This window comes from Helianthus annuus, chromosome 1 (genome assembly GCF_002127325.2).
Source record: "Helianthus annuus cultivar XRQ/B chromosome 1, HanXRQr2.0-SUNRISE, whole genome shotgun sequence".
NCBI lineage: Eukaryota > Viridiplantae > Streptophyta > Magnoliopsida > Asterales > Asteraceae > Helianthus > Helianthus annuus.
The window spans coordinates 130,134,189-130,147,682 of NC_035433.2; the positions used below are offsets into that span (position 1 = coordinate 130,134,189).

The 13,494-nt window shown below is 35.1% G+C and overlaps 3 non-coding genes across 3 annotated transcripts; all 3 read left to right on the top strand.

Moving 5' to 3' along the window:
* The first annotated feature begins 6,574 nt into the window (after window positions 1-6,574).
* LOC118482912 lies at window positions 6,575-6,699 on the top strand. The gene has a single exon (XR_004869203.1). It is a non-coding gene; the product is annotated as a small nucleolar RNA SNORD14 (small nucleolar RNA).
* A 135-nt stretch (window positions 6,700-6,834) lies between these two features.
* On the top strand, window positions 6,835-6,923 carry LOC118483148. Its single transcript, XR_004869684.1, has one exon. It is a non-coding gene; the product is annotated as a small nucleolar RNA SNOR75 (small nucleolar RNA).
* Window positions 6,924-7,065: 142 nt separating this feature from the next.
* LOC118483105 lies at window positions 7,066-7,167 on the top strand. The gene has a single exon (XR_004869589.1). It is a non-coding gene; the product is annotated as a small nucleolar RNA Z43 (small nucleolar RNA).
* The last annotated feature ends 6,327 nt before the right edge of the window (window positions 7,168-13,494 follow it).

The following is a 13,494-nucleotide window of genomic DNA, read 5'->3' on the forward strand; positions in this document are numbered from 1 at the left end:
CACTTTGTGCATAACACCAACAATTTTCATGATTGGTATTAGCTTCACATTATTAGTCAAGACTCATTGATGTCTGCCTATTAACATGGACATGGCATACTTATACTATGATGTGTGTGGATGATATAATTCATATAATACCACTTATTTAAGTTCATATTTATCCACAACTAACTTATTCATATAATACCACTTATTTAAGTTCATATTTATCCACAACTAACTTAGGGTCTCACAGCTTTTTTTTAGGAATTGTTATTACTCGCAACAAAGCATGTCTAAATCTGCCCCAAATAAACTTTGATGCATGTCACGCAGCACGAGGACATGTCTGATCAGCGCGATACTTCATCTTTAACTTTATTTAAGCCCACAATTAACCCTAATACGAGAGAGACTTATTCCAAACGAATTTTAAAGGTTCCATAGGTGATTTTGGGTGGAAAGAAGGTGCCACGATCGATTTTGACATTGTGGGTTCGTGAATTTTACTTTAGCAAACAGTTAGTTCGTTATTTATCTTTAACTTTGTGTTTTTGATACGTTTGGACATGTTTTGCTTTATGTTGATGAACTTGTTACTGTTCTTGATTATGATTCTTGGCTAAAAACTTTGGACTACCTAAGATAATTATATGTGTTTAACTAGTCTTTTTATCGGTTTTAGATTTAAGTTTTGTAACACCCCAAAAACGGGTTTGGTAATCAAACCACGTTAATAATAATGAACGGGTGAAATACCGATAGTGGTAAAACTTAACCCGCTAAATATTTGGATTTAAATAATTGTGACCTAATATTAAATAAAAAAGAAGAAGAAAACGAATAAAAGCTTTTAAGGAAATACAGTTTATAAGAGGCCCGAGGTAACGGGACTTAAAAATACACTTAGTTGTAATTTCCCCGGAATCCACTAAGTTAACTTGGAACATTTAAACCTAGTTATGAGAATTTGTTTATTTACTAACAAGTGTTATAAGGGGGGTTTAAACAAAAGTTAAACTTGAGAGACCTAAGATGTACAATGGAAACTTGGGTCTAAATATTAGAAATTTGACAAAAACACACACTTAGTGTGTATATATCGTACAGGAGAAAGCTCCAAGAGCTCTAACCCTAATTTCAACAAAATCACCAAATTGAAGCTCGATTCAAGCCCTAAATCAACGCATGAATACATAAAAACGATCACCTAGTCGTAAGGATCACAAGGTATGTTGAATTTAGTCATTTGGTGATACTTTAAAAATTTGATTAGCATTCTTGAATGAATTATGGATGTTATAATCAAATTGAGATGTCTATGAGTCTAGGAACGAACCCTAGACGTAAACTTGTTGATTTAGCGCCATAAATTAGTGTTTCGGTTATCTAATTATGAAGGTGGTTTTATGACAATATGATGAACACTTGAATTAGAGTGTTAAATTGATGAATATTGATGTTAAGATACAAGTTCTAGATGTAGTTCATGAACACTAGACATAGAGATTTGATTTTTGATGTTAATCTTGGTAAAAATGACTAGTTATGAACTAGTTTGTAAATGTGTAAAATTCTGCCCGTTAGGTGTTTGTTAAAATGCCTAAATGAAAGCTAAAAGTTGAAATTTCGAGTGAAACACGCATTTGAATAATATGACAATTATGCGAAATATGAAGCGATAAGGGTTCTAAACATCATGTTAATTTAGACTTAATTGTGTAAATCGTGTGATCAAAAGTAGTTAACTTTTGATAAGTTAAACTAACCAATGATGAAGTTGAATAGTAGTTTCGACATAGAAAATACGTAAGGTGGAATAGTCGTGATTGTTAATGACTAATCTAACCACCTTGTAAATGATCACAATAGTTTGACGCTTAACGAGCTAGGTGGAGGCTTGGGAAATAAGCGGGTCAAACGGATCGAGTACGCGGAAAAGAGCATAACCGGATGCAAGGTAAGTAAAGATTACACCTTCTAGAATAGAATACTTACTTGTATAATGGATAGCATTGTGAATAATAAAATGGACATGGTTTTCGCGGGAATTTGTTAATAAAATAGTTATTGATAGCAAACAGGTCCGTTATTTGCAAAACGGTTTCGGGGTCTAAAACACTTAGTTTTGACTCCATATGTGGTCAGAAGTTGTATAACAACAAAAATGATGACTGGTAATTTTTATAAATTTTTTGGAAGTTGTTTGACGTTGTTTTCACGGACGTTTTGTCAACAAAATAGTTGTTGACAGCATGCAGGTCCGTATTTGCAGAAATTGTTTCGAGGCCTTAAACACTTAGTTTTGACTCAATATTTGGTCAGAAGTGGTATAACAATATAAATGATGATTGGTAAGTTTTATAAATTTTTCGGAAGTTGTTTGACGTGGTTTTCGCGGACGTTTTGTCAACAAAATAGTTGTTGACAGCATGCAGGTCCGTATTTGCAGAAATTGTTTTGAGGCCTTAAACACTTAGTTTTGACTCAATATTTGGTCAGAAATGGTATAACAATATAAATGATGATTGGTAATTTTTATAAATTTTTCGGAAGTTGTTTGACGTGGTTTTCGCGGATGTTTTGTCAACAAAATAGTTGTTAACAACAAGCAGGTGCGTACTTGCAGAAATTGTTTCGGGGTCTTAAACACTTAGTTTTGACTCAATACTTGGTCAGAAGTTGTATAACAATATAAATGATGATTGGTAATATTATGTATTGTTAAGTGTTATAAATACAGGCAAGCAGAAAGTTTAAGCATGTTTTGCCAAGGTTGACGAAAGGTAATGCAATGTATTAAAAACGAGTCAATGTTGACCCGTTCCAGGTACGCACAAGGAATGATACTCTCGTGAAGGGTACATGTATCAACCATAATTCGGATTATGGTTGGAGGAAATAAGAGTTTTTTTTAATAAGAGTTGATAAAATTATAGTTTTGACATAAATGACCATAACGGGTCAAACGTGTATATAACTTAAGAATTGATAAAAGAACCATGAAAACTAATAAGATATGATCCGGGTAATGGATCGTATTAGTAAACATTAAAGATTTACTAAAAATGGTTGTGCATATAGGGATATGGTACAAAACCCATAACGAGTCAAATAATTCGGTTTAAGAACCGGAAATTTGAATTCGAAGGAAACAATAATTTTGAATAATGGATGAATGAATTGGATGGAAATATGTTTATAACTTGTTATGAAACTGTCACAACTAACTTTATGTTGGTTTGATTTTAGGTGTGTATTATATGATGTCAGATGACGACCAAGCAAGAAAGAAGAACCGAACACATGTCTCGAGGCTTCCGCAACGATCTTATTTTGTTCTAGTTTAAAGTGGATATTGTAAACACTTGAAATTATATTTTGGAATGTTTTTTTTAAATATGTAAGAAGTTTAACTTGGAAAAGTTTTTGTAAGCTTGCATTTTCGTATAAAATGCGTGTTTAATATTATAATCTTGATTAATTGAGACGGGTCTTACAAGTTGGTAATCAGAGTTCATGGTTAAATAGTAAAGTGTGTTCGATTCGAGGCTTGAACGCAAATCCGGTAAGTACATGTATAATTGTATATTGGTTTAGTATGATTAAAGTGTTAAGAGCAACACATAGGGTTATCGTGTAATACTCGTTACACCAGTCAAATCGATAAAGGAGAGATATAGTCAACGAAATTACGTGTGTTGACACGTAGAGTGGAAAAGCCTTGTATTATAATACGGGCGTTCATTAATGTCGAAATTACTAACTTTTATAAATGTTGTAGTTGAAGGACAATCGCATATGAAGATAGCGGAAGTTTGACAAATTGCGGATCTGACGAAGCAATGGTCCAAAGTATGACAAGCAGAGCATGCTCAACAAGGACCTAAACCGTGTGATGAACGCGAACATGGTTAATGGCTTGGAAAGTCCGTTAGGGCAAGCATTACCAGGTGCACGTTTTAAATTTAATCGCACAAATAGCAATATGCAACAAACACGTAAAGAATGATTGTTGCATACGTAGAATAAAACTTGGAAAACCTGAATAAGACACCTATTCAGGATGATGTTTCCAAGAGAAAAATTTAGGTATTCTACCAATCTCGATCGCTGTGAGGTGAGAGATTGTCGATTTGTCTTGAGTGTGAGATTTCTAGGGTTAGAGCCTTTGTGAGAAGATCTTCCTAGTTTACCTTTCATTCCTTGCTTACCGAGTCTAATCAGGATTCCTTAGTTACCTTTGACTTTCACGTTGTGAGGTAGATTGTCTTTGAGGGTACTTCTTTATTAGAGTTGGAAAGCCCGTGAGGAATCCACTAAACCGGTAGATTAACTACTTTTAGGTTTCCATAGGCTTCTCCTCGAGAAGAGTCGAGGTCCTGTAGGTTATCCTTTGATTTTAGTATCTTGAGATCCTGGTTGCATAACAATTCCTTTATCGATAAAAAGCTTGTCATTTATGTGTAGGATTCTCACTAAGGTAGTGCTTTCCCATCATCTGAATTTGTCCTCAGTCTTAGTTTGTGTCTTAATCAGCTTTAGTTAATTTTAATTAATTGCATTAGGTTATTAGAAACCCCCTCAAAACAATAAAAAAAAAATTAATTCGAGTCAGTAGATAAGTAACTAAGTCTAGTTAACGTAATCAATAGAGTCTCGTGGGTTCGATACTCGGACTTACTTTAGTTGTATTCCATTGACCGGTACACTTGCTGGTTGTGTTGTTTAGTTTTAGAGAGTCTTAGGGGCTGTTTGTTTACCTCTTAATGAGGCTCTTAATGGTTCAGACCTCTTACTGGTTCAGCACTTAATGTTCAGACTGTTTGTTTCGCGAGCAGATGTCTGAATGGTTCAGACATTTGCCTTTGAATGGTTAAGCATTATACTAAGAGGCTGTTTGTTTAGCTCTTAACGAGGCTCTTAATGGTTCAGACCTCTTACTGGTTCAACATTTAATGGTTCAGACTGTTTGTTTCGCGAGCATATGTCTGAATGGTTCAGACATTTTCCTCTGAATGATTAAGCGTTATATTGAGTCTGAATGGTTAAGACCTCTAATCTGAATTGGTCAGACATTTTTTTCTGGACGATTAAACATTGAACTGGTTCTTAATTATTCAGACCTCTTCTTGGTTTAACACTTAATGGTTCAGACCTCTTACTAGTTCAGGACTTGGTCCGGTTAGGTTAGGTTGGGATAAAGAAATTACTTTATTATTTTTGTGTGTGTGTGTGTGGGGGGGGGGTAAGAGCATTCACATCCAATCCATCAAATTATACATACATTCCACTAAAAAACAACTCCTATATCAATATATTTCCACTAAAAACAAATACTTTTTATCTCTCCTTTCAATTAAATAATATTATTATTACACTTTTCTCTAACTTCCACTCACAACCATTTACAAAATATATTAAAAAATTATAACGGGTGAACAGTGTCCCCCCAAATATACAGATGAACAGTAACATTTTCTCTCTCCTCTACTCACAACCACTTTTTATACCCTTTATAATATAAAAACCCCTCCTCACATAATTTGATGGTTAGGATGTAGGGCTGTAAACGAACCGAACGTTCAGCGAACAGTTCATGAATCGTTCGGCGGGAAGTTCGTTTATGTTCGTTCGATTAGCTTAATGAACGAACACGAACAAAAAATTTCGTTCGGTTAGTTTAGCGAACGAACACGAACAAAGGTCTTGTTCGTTCGACTGCGTTCGTGAACGTTCGGTAATATATCCGATTACGTTTTTATGTACGTTCATTCGTGTTCGTTTGATTATATTAAAAAAATAACAAATAATAAACCTTTTATCTACAATATTGAAAACTTGAAACCCTTTTTTTTTCTAAGTTATCTAAAATTTAGACATTCAAGACATTTTTTACTATAGTTATGTCTAAGTTAGTTAAACTTTGAATAATTATGTCTAAGTAATTTTGGATAATAATGGCTAAGTTAGTTAAACGTGATTTATCATTTGGTGGCTGTAGTAGACTTCTTGTGTTTTGATTTATCATTTGATGGTTATGCTTAACTACTTATGTCCAATGTTTAAGGTTAATAATGTTATTATTTTCAAGTTAAATGTTCGTTTACGTTCGTTTGTGTTCGAGACCAGTGTTCACGAACTGTTCGCGAACAAGTGAATTTTCTTAACGAACGAACACGAACACAAACTTATGTTCGGTATGCGTTCGTGAACAGTTCACGAACATGTTAATTTCCTTAACGAACGAACACGGACATCCCCTTGTTCGTGTTCGTTCGGTTCGTTTACAGCCCTATTAGGATGTGAATGCTCTAAAGGTATGTTGGGTTGTATAGATGAAAGATATATTTTTTTTTTTTTGGGTTTGTTAAAGGTTGAGTAGTTAGCTTTTAGCATATTTTGCCGTAACAAAATATCGCCGCCGTCAAGATTCTTCAAAACCCTAATTCCCAAAACCCCTGTCTATATAACATCTCCCACGTTCACAGTTTCAATCCATCCATCCAACGACATTTTACATGTTCTGAGCATCATCCTGTATTTTCTAATCATTCTTTCATTTTATTACTAATATAGAGGTTGGTTGTTGTATCAATGATGAACAAAGAAAGGCTTGTTTCTCATGAACATTCGCAGTGGCCGCCTGATTGAACTTTCGCCTTCGCCAGGCTTGAGAGTTCATGTTGTTTCATCCTTCCTTGGATGTCTGAGATCTTCTCAGAAACATTCGCAGTGGCCGACCAAGAGCTTTCGCCTTCCCCAGGCTTGAGAGCTTGTGCTGTTTTGCTCCTTCCTTGGATGTCTGAAGTTTTATTTCATTTATTTATTTATAGAGAATTAGGGTGGGTTTCTCAGTGATGATTTCAATAGATGACGAGTCTGATACATTATCCATTCCATTCAGTATGAAGACCAATCGAGGCATTTGTCTGAGAGATAACCCTTTACCTCATATTTACTACAGTATTTTTCGATTTTTTAAATTTCTATTTTAATCATGCCGAAAAGACTGAAATACCTTTTCAATTTTGTTCAATGTTTTCTATATTTCTCCAATTTATGTTTTGATTCTTTAGAAAAGGGCTATGATGATCCCATGTGATAAGGTCTCGTTCGTCGTAACGGTGATTAACAATCACCTTGCCGACCATACTGTTATATCACCACCCATAAACTGAGTCCATTGATTTTCTTTTTCTTTTTTAATTTTGCCAATTAATTTTAGTTTTTTTTTTTTCGTTAAATTTGGCTGATAATTTAGTGTGTTGTTGGTTTCTGAATGATGGTTTCAACAGATGACGAGTCTGATGTAATAACCATTCCATTCATCATGAAGACGAATCATTGGGCATTTGTCGGAGAGATGTCCCATATATCTTCTATCGTTTTATCTGTTTTTTTCATTGGTCCGTCCATCCATTTAATAATACGCTCAAAACTCCTTATGAAATTTGTATAGCAAACCTGATTGCTCTAGTCTCTAGCATGTTAAGGTGAATTGCATAATTTGGTGATATTTGAACCTTTATTAATAATCTTTTCCAAGAGAAATAAACTGCTTACCACTATCCGGAACGTCTGTGATATGAAACATTTGATTGATTAGTATTAGTTAACATGTAATTTATGCACATTTAGATGAATAAAATTATAGGCGTCATTTCCTTGTCGTTCTTATTATTATTACAACATTCTTGCACGTAAAAACATTTTTTTGCCTCCGTAAGCTACTTAACACGTCACATAAGAATTTCATCACTCACAAGCACCAATCAAGTTTCGCCATGTCATCAATCATTTTTCCATCACTCACAACCTTTTTTAGTGGGGGTGGTCATCATTCACCACCATATCCAACAATTTCCCCTCAACCAACAATTACACTTACAAAACAAAACTATCACGCGTTGAAAAAATAACGAAAATGGATTGCGTTGAAAATATAACGCGTGAAACTTGTGTTGCCGGGGTGGTAAAATGACAATATAACGTGTGGAAAAATCGTTTCCGAGATGGAATAACACACCGCCCAGTCATCTCTAAGTAGTGGTTTTTAAAATATGATTTATAGCCCTTCAGTTATTTTCCAATCGTTAATTTTTATGTTACTTTTGTCAAGTCCTAGCCTAGTTACTGATAAACATCAACCTTAATATTTACTTTAGGAATTATGGATTTTAATAATCCCAAATATTGTCTCTTGTTTAGCAACAGTCTCAACTTCAAAAATTCTTACTGGCGGTCCCATCTTTTCACATATTGGTCTTCAATGGACTAACAAAGCCCTAACGCTGTTAGTCTCTGGTCGCCAAAAAAACGTTTTTGGCTGGAAAACTCAATATTTCATCTCAAACTTCTTTGTAACCTTATTATGCACGTTTAAGTAAAAATCCCTAATTATTAAGGTCGCCAGAAAATTCTTTTTACGCCTGAAACTTAACTTTTTAGCCGGAAAACTTGAAGTTTTTGTCTCAAACCTGTTTGTAACTATAGATTGGACCTTTATTAATCTTTTTCTGACAAAAAACGTTTGTGACCATAGATCGGCGACCGAAGACTAACGACGTTAGGGTTCTGTTACTCAAGGTTCATTAAAGTCCAATATGTGAAAAGAGTGGACCGCCAATGGGAATTTTCGAAGCTGGGACCGTTGCTTTAATTGGGTATAATTTTTTTTAACTAAGACCATGCATGATAAAGCCCCCAACACCACCTCCTGGGCTTTATATGGAAGGACATTTCTAGCATTAGGCTGTGGGGTATGGTGGGGTTTGGGTTGGGGTATATGCTGACACGCGGAATGGGAGCCCCCCATCGCCTGGTTACGTGGCTGCGGGGTATGGCGGGGCGTGAGTTGGGCTTGGGTTGGGTGCACCGCGTGACAGAATAATTAAAAAAAATACAAAAAATTTATAAAAAATCATACAAGATTTATAAAAAAACCTACAACTTCATTAAAAATTACATAATACTAAAAATTGCATAATACTAAAAATTACATAATTTCTAAAAATTACAAAATAACAAACCTAAAGCGTTAAATAAATTTCAAAAAGGTCGATCTTGTCGAACGCCTTTTTTTCCTTACCTCGAAACTCTATGTTAGCCACCGCCACCCGGTCCTCGTGGCTTAACTCGCCACCGGGAACGGCTTCGTAATAAGCCTTGAAATGCTCGAGCTCGGGCCATAGCTCGCGTCATTTATGTTGGCACGCGTTGAGGTTATGGCGGTCATTACTGCCGTTATGTCGGTAGGCTCCGAATGCTTCCACCCAATATTGTGTTTGGCCCGGTGGCCGACCCTTCATAGCATCAACGACGCTTGTGACGAGAGCAATTTCCTCTTCATGGGTCCAGGATGCCATAGTGGGGTTGGGTTCGAGAGAAGTGGTAGCGGGTTCGAGAAGATGGGGTGGACCAGTGGGGTAGCGGGTTCGACAGAAGTGGTAGCCGGTGGGGTTGTTGGGTTCGTGGGATGGGAGGACCAGTGGGTTGGGGTTACAATATATAGAGGCTTTTGGGGGACCTGGGTGACGGTTCGAGAAGATGAGGGGACCGTTCGAATTTTAAATTTCGAAATTTAAAAACACCGCCTGACGTGGCGGGTGAGCCAATGAGATTCAGCCAACTAGCATGGCCATACCGCCCCACGCCCGGCTTGAAAACCAAGCCCCAATGGCCACGCTCAAACCCAAGCCCACCAGGGGTAGTGGCTTGGGCGTTTTCCCCCAACCCACGGCCCAGCCCAAGCCCCATACCCCACGGTCTTAAGGATAACAAAATTGGAAAGTAATGATGGATGGGGCATTAAGAGGTTTAACCATTACACATTTTCTAAGTGGCGTTATAATTTTGATATGACGAAAAATACCCCTTAAAGAACATTAACCATTAGTTATGGCCTAATGGTTACCGAGCAAGAATGACGCTAACACTTGCCATCATCATTCCCAACTGAGGGGAGTAGGGGTGGTCACTAGTGATAGAATTCTATCACTCCCAATATCCAATCAACTCATGCCATGTCATCAATTAATATTCTATCACTAGTGATAGAAATGTAGTGGGGGTGGTCACTAGTGATAGAATTCCACCACTCACAAATTTTTTTAATTTTTTATTTTAAATTAGAAATTAACAATAAAACATTAAAATTATAAATTTTAATTAAATTAAAACACACTACTTCAATTTAACATACTAGAAATATTTTAGGCTACAACTAAAAAAAAAACTACTCCTCCTCCGACTCATGAAACTCCAAACCTAGAGAACCTACTAGTTCGATTAAATCGTATCTCAACCGAAAGTGAGTTTCTTCATTACGCAATTCTAGTTGGATATTTTGTGGAACTTGAACTTGTCTAGTAGGATCCGGCACCCGGATATTGCACGTCCGTCTTCTTTGATTATCATATTATGCAATATGATACATGCATACACTATGCTATGTATTCCTTTCTTGTTCATCGCACGAACCGGTCGGTGTATTATACCCCATCTACCCTTTGAAACACCAAATGCCCTCTCAACATCTTTTCTTGCCGATTCTTGCAATTTATAAAATGGAGATATAAATAGATAAACGGGTTTAAAGGTTTTTTTTATTGAATTTATTAATTATTACTGTTCATTTCATTGGTTTTTTAATATAAGGATAATTTAACCGTTATTCAACGGTCAAAAAGCAAGCAACGTTCGAATTTTTTAAAGTTTTCAACGCGTGAACGTTTCAACGCGTTTCAAAATTAACGCGTTATATTGATGGTGGCGGCGGTGTTCGTTATCGTTTCACGCGTGATGGGGTGGCCATCACGGACCACCCCGCCTCCAGTGGCGGACCTAGAATTTTATTTCAATGGGGTCCATTTTCGGGTCGGTCCTTGTTCGGGTCGAGTTAAAGTGAGGTTTGAACTAGATTTTTTTAAAAAATAAGAAAAATGAGCTTATTAAGGATTGAACCTATGACCTCTTGGTGGAAAAGAGGGAGATTTACCACTACACCAGCTTTCTTTTTATTTCTATGGTGTCCACCTAATTGTATTTATGGGGTCCATATACAATTTAATATACCGAATCTACTATTTTTTTAAAAAGACTGGGGTCCGGGGACCCCGGTGGCACCAATGTCGGTCCGCCCCTGCCCGCCTCCCCTGAGTATCATTACCAATGGTGCCTATAATTGATGTGGCTTACGGTTAGGATGTAGCTACCTTTTTAAATTGGAGTAAATTTTAATTTACATATTGCATTCTATATTTTTATTTTAAAAGTGACGTTATATATTTTTAAAAATGGTGAATAAAAAGTCACATCTAAAATTAATAAAATGGTATTTTATAAAACTGATGTTTTATTTTTATTTTTGTGGATTCATTCAATCATTCGGTAATTACGAATGGATTTCCGTAGGTTTTTTCGATAGCAATAACAACAAATTATATTTCTCTTTTTTATAAGATATGTGGGATCAAATGGTAATTTGCTAGTAAATTTTCCAACAGAAGTTTGAAAATTATTTTTTGTTTTCTTTTCTTGTAAATTTTGTTTAAATTACCTGATGAAAGTTGAAGTTATATTTTCTTTTGAGATTTTTGAGATTCGTTGGCAATTACTATCAAGATATTCCATTATATTTCTTTATTTTCTAGCGAACATAAAGGCCATAATAGTTGGGCTTAACTATATAGAAACCTATGCTCATTTCTCATGTAACTTTATAGATTAAACATAAAATGCCCAACTAGTTTAAGATTTTCTAGTAAACTACTCGGTATTATATAAGAATAAACAAGTCAACTCTTGAACCCAACAAAATGATTCGAGACCAACACATTTAGCAAACCCGGTTATATTACACACGATTCAACAAATTTTCTGTTAAGTTCGTAATGGCAAAATATGACAACGATGTCGTAACTTACGGCCCTAAATTCTAAGAATACTTTAAGGAAACATTTTAGAATTTCTTGCATTCCAAGTAATGTAAAGAATCGTTAACCGAAGTGAATGGGATGGTTTTGGTAATTTGTTTGTTACAAAACCCAAATACACCTTTCTAATTAGCATTGGAAGAAAGCAAAGGTCCACCATCTTTGGACCACATATCCTTGGCCCAAACGCAAGTAAATATTTCTTTACTTTAAAGTGTGAACATTCTTTCTACCAACTTAAATGCAAAATTAACTAGCCAATTTCGGGTAGTTCATCTGGTAGAGGCACATGCCTCTTAAGGGAAGGTCTCAGGTTTAGATTTGGGCAAGAGGAATATTTGGTGTAAATTAGAGAGAAACGATTGTTGTTCAAAAAAAAATTGAAATTAATTACAAGTTTTTATAGCTTCTACGTTGACTACATCTACAACAGGGAATGGCTATGATTTTGTTATATGTTTAGAGACTAAAAAAGAAATACAAACTTATAATGTTTAACCTTTAATTTCAAATTATCAGTCTATATTTTTATGAGAGAATGTTTGGAATGTTGTAAGTGATTATACCAAGTCAAAACAACAAATAACTATTTTTAACGTAAACAAATAAATAAACAAAAGGAACCACAAAAGGCCCTACCGAAAAAAAAATCAGAGATGGTCTCATCTAGTGCCATAGAGTATCCTATGATAAGTTACTTTTCAACCGATATATGTATTTTACTCTTTTCATTTTTCTGGGCTTAGGGTGGGCTCAGGCCCACTCTACTTTCAACATGTACCGCTAATGACAGGGATGGGTATTGCTAATCTCAATAACATACCTCCTTTTATAAAATTGTTTCAGGTAGTAAGGTCCGGGTATCATTGAATAATGTAGCCGTCGTATACCCGAAAAAAAAAAATTTTAACTAATCACATACCTGAATACTCACCTCAAATGTTTTTGATTTCGAGTCTATCCATTCGCGTTAGTTACGCATTCCTATCTGGCTATCTCCAAATGGCATATATTTCTAAAACAGCTAAAACAGTGTGAGTAACTGATATGAGTTAACATAAAGCTAAACATTTTAGTAAAATGAATAATTATTTAACTTAAATGTCTTAGATTTATATTAGGAGATGATGAAATAACATTATTATTTTGAAATTCAAAAAATATTATGGTATGTGTATTTTTGTTTTTATAGTTTAAAAATATAATTAAAAGTAGATACTTAAATATTTCTGTTTCTTAAACATGTGGAAAGATATTTATATACTCTTAAAAACTAAAGTCGGTGGCCAATAGGATTGTGCCAACCGACGTTAGTTCTACTTTAAGTAACTTAAACAAGAAAAACCAGATAGAAATAAGATATGGTCCAAAGTGGTAGGCATGCTTTAAGTTTAACCATCTGACGTGAGTTTGAGTCTGTTTTATATTTCTTATATGCTTCTACATTTAGTTTGCCTTTTTTGTCTTTCTTTTAATAAGTTTTCACGTGAGTTTTTTTTTCACGAATTTACAACACATGCGATAACTTTTCTTCCCGGTTTCGCTTCTTTGTATATAAGGTTTTCAATATTTTTAA